This window comes from Carex rostrata, chromosome 20, assembly GCF_964058835.1.
Source record: "Carex rostrata chromosome 20, lpCarRost1.2, whole genome shotgun sequence".
NCBI classification, from domain to species: domain Eukaryota; kingdom Viridiplantae; phylum Streptophyta; class Magnoliopsida; order Poales; family Cyperaceae; genus Carex; species Carex rostrata.
The window spans coordinates 5,657,477-5,664,836 of record NC_135937.1 but is presented as its reverse complement, the minus strand read 5'-3'; positions in this window follow the sequence as shown (position 1 = coordinate 5,664,836).

Below are 7,360 nucleotides of genomic sequence, written 5' to 3'. Positions count from 1 at the left end.
AAGATTCTCGGTAAATTTTTTTTTTTTTTTTAAGTAAAGGTTGGAGATCAAATCATTCAACTATATATTATCCTTGTTATTATAACAAAGGATATTTCTTATTCAGATTTGAAATCCATGACCTCTCACATGAAGACCATGTGCATTTGTCACTAAATGAAAGATTAGTTCTTTGATTCATGGCAAACTTAATTGGTTTTCGGCTACTTCTTCGCTAAACACCTAAAAGCCATAACCAATGTTGCAATAACTAACGGCGTGTAGTCGCTGTACGTAGGAAGCCTCGTTACTATCATAATAATTTCACTGCTTCAATACCCAATGCAAGTTACACGAGCTAGCTAGCTAGTTTATCTTTCAAGATTTGATTTGAGGTACAACTCTTTCTCAGGTACAATACCAACTTCTCTCTTTTCTTTTCCTTTTCTTCAATTCTTGCTTCTCTTCCTCCTTCAACTTCTTGTCCTTGAGCAATGCTAGTTTCACTAAAATAATTTACTGACATATAGCCAGTATGGGCATTAGTAATTATTGAGTCAAAAAAATAAAAGAGTAAAAAAAAACCACATATGACTCGTGCATCGTATATGAATTCAAATTAATGTTGTCAATATTTTTGTTCTTAGTAAGAAAAAAGTGTTCATGTCAATTCCGTTTAAAGAACTTAATTTAGAGGTGTCAATGAGTATGTACGGGTCGGGTAGAGGTATGTTCATACCTATACCTAATAAGTTACCCATACCCTTACTCAATAAGTTAACAAAAAAAATTGTTACTCATATTAATAAGTTAACGAACAAAAACTTTATAGATAGGCATTATTAAATACGATACGGATCGAGTACGTACACGGTTAAAAGGGTATCATTGACACCTAACTAAATTCATCTACTTTTAGTAAAAAAATTTTCCAAACTTGGTTCTTTTATAGATTACTTGTCAGTTTATCATTATTATTTTAGTGATCAATATGTATTATTATAATTCAATCAAATAAATATAAGATTGCGGATAAATATTAATTAATTACAAGAAAAACATAGAGACTTGGCTTTCGTTTTTTTTCCTAACAAACTCCAAAATCGGTTTAAATATCAGAAAAGTTGTTCGAATTGTGATTAGATTATATGGCTTTAATAATTTTTAAATTAATTGGTTGTGACAGTATTCACTCAGTTCAATAATCAATTATTTTTTCCCAGATGCAAAACTAACAAAGCCATTGCCTCATTTAAATTCAGATAAATCCGAATGAATTAGACCCGAAATATTAATTAATTTTTATTTTTTTCAAAATTAGATTCTTGACAACTCAAGAGCCTTATTAATTATTACATAAAATATATGTAAGATTTAGAAGAGTGTTCCACGTCTATTTATTTTTAATAACAGTAGTGGAGGAAAATAAAAATAAGAAGCATTTAAGAATAAAAAATATTTCCAGCTCAAGTTAGAAATAGAAGAATTTTTGGGCCCTTACAGAGCACCAACTTTTGTTTCTTGGTTCTTGGTAGGGGCGAAAGGATATCTCGGCCCATACTAAAACCGGAAATGTATACCTTTGGAACCGTTTTTTATTTACTTACAGTTGTCAGTTAGAACTATAAGGACGAAATTTATATTTATATTTTTATCTTTTTTTGCATATTATTACTCTTTAAATATTAATGATTAAATTTTATATTACATAATTGTTAATTTAAAAATTGGAATTAAGTATTTTTTCCAAATGGTTTTGGACAAATTTATCCCAAATCAGACTTAAACCGTCCAATTAGCATTGAGATTCATGTGAGCATATTTAAAACTGAATAAATTTTAACACTCTATAGATCCGGCTTCAAATATGTCTTTATTTAAAACTCTTTGAATAAAAATCTCACCCTAAAATAAATTACATAATATTTAAGAGTAAAGCTAAGGTGTGATGTGCACAACTTCAAAAGTACATCAGATCGACTTTAATTTAAAATTTTGCGTGTACATGCATCACTCATGAAGTACATGGATTTCAACGGTTTGTATTCGACGTTTGAAGTTGTGTTCATCAAACTTTCTTAGTAATAGCACATTACACCCTAGCTTTACTCAATATTTAATATAAAAAATTTGGATCATGCAACCTTGTCAAATTTAACTTCATCTTCTTGATGTCTCTGTTAAGACTTTGGGAACTAAAAACAATAAATAAAATTAACCAATCAAATGAAGTTGAGTATCCATTGAAGAATCTAATTGCGGCTGTAATATCATTACTGGTTCTTTGCTTACCTATAGTGGTAACATTTTGTTTCCTTCCTTTCCATTGGCCCAATGATTTGCTGTGTTTCTATGTGTGATCCAACTAGTATTGCATGTTCATTAAAAAAAAATGTAATAAGAAGAAAATAAAAAAGTGTGGGTGGCTTCCCACTAACAAAAAAATATTACTATGAAATCTTGAAAGAACTCTTTTAAGGAAGATATAATCCGCTTTATTTTTTTGATTTTTTAATTTCTGTGGTAAGTTACTTGTTTAAAGATATAAATATACAAGTGTCTTGGATTTATAAATTCAAAAACCTAAACTCAAGTAATAAATTGTAGTTAGTTCACTTGATGCACATGGTATGATTCATTTTACCGTTGACATACTAGATACTTAACATTTTGAGATTCTAGAGAATCTACTCCTCAATTTAATTATGTAATGGTTAAATCTTAGGAAGCGTCTAATTGTCCACAGTCTTTTGTCCACCATTTGTCCACAGCTTTGACTTGCGTGAATACTGTAAAATTACTTCTACATGCTGTATAATTATACAATATATCACATAAAATATATCAGTTAATCACAAAACATTCAGCAACTATTTGAAGTGGTCCCATGATAGTTAGAAAAAGATTGCAACTTGCACAACAGGACAAAATAAATGTACTTTCAAACTGTACTTTCGAAAATTACAGTTATAGGAAGTTATTGGCAGTTAGAGTTAATTATTAGCGTCTGCACTGGGTTGAATCTTGTATACTGTAAAATTAAATCTTGTATATTGTAAAATTGAATCTTGTATACTGGAAAATTGAATCTTGTATACAATAAAATTTTCAATTGAATATTGTATACTGTAAAATTGAATCTTGTATACCGTAAAATTTTCACATAATACTGTAAATTTTCAATTGAATCTTGTATACTGTAAAATTTCTAAAACTAAACCATAAAATAATACCATCTATACTGTAAGATAAAATGTAACAAATGCTACATTTCAGTTTAAACTACAACCTACAAAGAATCATGTATACTGTAAAATTGCAAAATATAAACCATAAAATAATACCATGTATACTCTAAAATTGCTAAATCTATACATACATCCATCATCACACAAAAAAATCTGTTCACCACAAAACAACATATATTCACCACAAACAACATCTGTTCAACACAAGATAAAAATATTCACCGCAACATTCAGAATAGCATAATAGCAACAAAAAAACTATGGACAAATAACTTTTACATTAGAAACCTCTTATGTTCATTGTTCGGATGAGTAAGAAGCCTCTCTATCATCTCTTTCCTCCAGATTTTCACAAGATGAATACTGTAAAATTACAAGATGAATACTGTAAAATTACAAGATAAAAACTATAAAATTAACAAATCATCTCTTTCTTCTAGATTTCCACAAGATGAATACTGTAAAATGACAAGATGAATACTGTAAAATTAACAAGGCAATACTGTAAAATTAACAGATTAATACTCCATATCGTCTCTCTATCATCTATTTCCTTCAGATTTTCACAAGATGAATACTGTAAAATGACAAGATGAATACTGTAAAATTAACGGGGCAATACAATAAAATTAACAAATCAATACTCCATATCGCCTCTATCATCTCTTTCCTCCAGATTTCATTTTGAAATGCTAGATTTGTTACTGCATACAACGAAAACAACAAATTCAACATAAATAACTCACTAGATTTGAATTTTGCCGTTGCGGCCGATCCAAATTATTCTTCTGATCCGATCCGATCATCTCTTTTCTTTTTTCACCCTACAACAATGAGCAATTATGATAAGTTTCCACAACAATTCAGAACTAGGCTTTACTCAATCTGACAAAATGATTACCGTAAAGTTCAAAATTGTCTGAACTTTTTAACTTATATCATATTTCAGATATCAGCAAGTCACGATGGTTAACTTTGGGAAGAAATTGATGGCCGACCAAATTGAAGAGTGGGAAAGGTATGTTTTTCTCAAGTCGCAGATGCCACTGGTGGAGATACTTCCCTGTTGATATTGAACCAGACTTTTTGTTTGAAAATTCGAGTAGGTCAGAATCAGAGAAGTAGAGATCAATAACTAGGATTTTGAGATTTTGTACCTGACATCGACGATCGCCACGCGAGGATCGTAGCTCTGTCTGCCGACAAGCCGCCGCCACGCGAGGACCTCCGACCGGTAAGTGAAATTAGGTCACAAGAGAGTAGATAGCTGGAGGCGACATCCGAGCCGACCGATGGCCTGATCTGTCTTCCTGATCACGAATCCAACGGAGTAGATCGCTTTGCCAAGACTCATTATGTCTCCGGCAGTAGACAACGAAAGTTTGACAGTGCACATCGAGAGGAGGTAGAGTTTGGGGACGAGGTTTGTTCGATCGAGGGAGATCGAGATGGAGAACAACGAAGAGAAGAGCGATGCCTATCTGTTTGGGGATCGGACCATGGTAGCTCGATAATCATATCCGCCATTAAAGATAGCTTGAGCGAGGATTGAGAAAGAAGGAGCTCTGATTTAGAATCTTGCTAACAGGAGAGAGAGAAAGCAAATATAGAAAGAGGAGACGATTTAGAAAGTCGTTAGGAATTTGACGATTAAATCGCCTTAATGAAGAAAGGGAGGTTTATTAAGTAGTTGTCGGACCGTTAAAATCCGTTAGAATTAGATAAAATTCATTAGTTGTGGACATATGGTGGACAAAAGGCAGTGGACAAAAACTTTTTCTCTAAATCTTAACTATACACAATAGAACAATTTTTAATTTTGTTAGATTGTATGTAAAATTAACAATATGATTGAAAAATACAACATCAATTTATAATTAATTTACTTTTTGACTTTTGCAGAACTTTAAAACTTGAAATTATAACAATAATTGCAAAAATAAAAATTAGATGAAATGATTACTTAAATTACTGATATATAATTAAATTCATTAAATATAATGTGACATCGGTGTCACATGACACTAACTTCAAAATTGATTGAATAAACTTCAAATGATTAATCCAAATCGTTCAAACCAATTTACTTTACGAGTAATGCTTTTACATGCAAACTTTTTATATTTTCGAATTATTTTAGTATCAAATCAAGCGGTAAAAAAAATTTAAAAAATGAATGTATTAAAATTAACTTAAAAACTCACACATTTAACCGCTTGACTTGATACCAAATAAATTCAAAAAGTTATAAATTTTACATGTAAACGTACAACTAATGAAGTAGATCGGTTTGAACGGTTTGGATTCACTGTTTAAAATCGATTCGATAGGTTTTGAAATTAATGTTATATAGGCTGATATGACACTGATATTATACCGGCCATATTCAAGAATCAGATATTAAATGTAAACATGAATGACACTGAAAGATTCTTTCACAAGAGATCCGGGTACCACCGGATTCCAAAGAATCTCAAATTTGGAGGATAAGAAGAGGTGTCTTTTCAGATTGTCAAGAGGTCTAATCTATATATTAATTATAGGTGTAATTAAATTAATAAATGATTAACCTCACTAAGAGAAAGCTTTTATTATGTCTTATTCTCTTTGTCGTGATTCAGAGAAAGCAACATGATGCAATTAAGTTGAAAGTACAACTGGAAAATAATTTTAAAATGTAAGTGGGTTTCTTGGAAAGTTTCTCCACTCAACACCTGTCGTTTGAGACGCGACGCTGCGATCCGACGCAGTTCCAGTCGATTTCTTTTATTTATTACCGATTTCTTTTATTTATTACGTAGCAAGTACTTTGCCTTTATATATATCCTTTACATATTAACATATGGTGCCTTCCAAATATATTCGCCTATAATGCGCTTTATGACTCGATGTCGATGCATTAGGACTGGCAAAAAAACTCGTGGCTCGTGGCCCGCTTGGTATTCGTCTGTGACTCGATCGATAATAGCTCGTTCGTTAGTGGATCGAGTTAAAATTAGCTCGCTCCTACATACTCGAGCCATAATTAATGAGTTTGAGTTTGGTCTGGCTCGGCACGAGCTAGCTCAGTCATTAACGAGCTATTTAATATACATAGTTTAATAGTTTAATCGGATCCATTCACTTCAGATTGGAGATATTATGGTATATGGATGTCATAGCCAGTGTTATGGCAATTGCACTTTGGACTGTGTTTAAGTTGATTGGTAATATCATATGGAATATGTGTGAATTAATTATAAGCAATTAAGTTAATTTGTATGAATTTGTTTGATATGGTATGCATGAATTTATTTTGTGAATATATTTGTATGTATGAATTTAGCTGTAAACTTAATTTATAGTAGTTGATTTGCTTAATTACAATTGAATTAAGAGCATTCCTCAGTAATTAGTCATATAAATATTATTTTATTTTAGCCATAATTGATAAGATGTGTTATGAAAATTTAAGATATAGCAGGAAAGAAAATATACAAATTTATAAATCTGCCAAGCTAATAACGAGCTAGCTCGGCTCGCTCGGACAAGCCACGAGTCGGTCTTGAGCAATAGTTTTAGCTCGGGACCTAAAATCTAAACTCGCTCGCTTAGCTTAATACACTAACAAGCCGAGTACGAGTGTGGCCTAGCTCGCTCTTTAACAGCTCGTTGCCACCTCTACGATGCATCATCCCTTTTGAAGATTCTAATGAATGAATTATTTGTAAACTAACAATATTATATATATTTTTTAAAATATAAAAAAGAAATTGAGTAAGGGATTAGAGATTAAGCCAAATATATATATATATATATATATATATATATATATAGAGTTAGGCGGGGTGCTATGGATAGCATAGTGGCCTCTATGCTACGGCTCAATATTCGAGTTTTCAAAATCCAAACGGTCGATCCGAACCGTTCATCTTATTCTCCATATTAATATCTGCTTGGAGACAAAATTTTATAATTTTCTGAATTTTTTACTATTTATTAAGCCACTTTGAAAATCGCTAATCCAACGGTTTTACTGTTTTGTGCAGCCACTGTTGGATCAACAATTTTGTAAAATACTTAATAAATAGTAAAAAAATTCAGAAAAATGTAAAATTTGGTCTCCAAGCAGATATTAATATGGAGAATAAGAT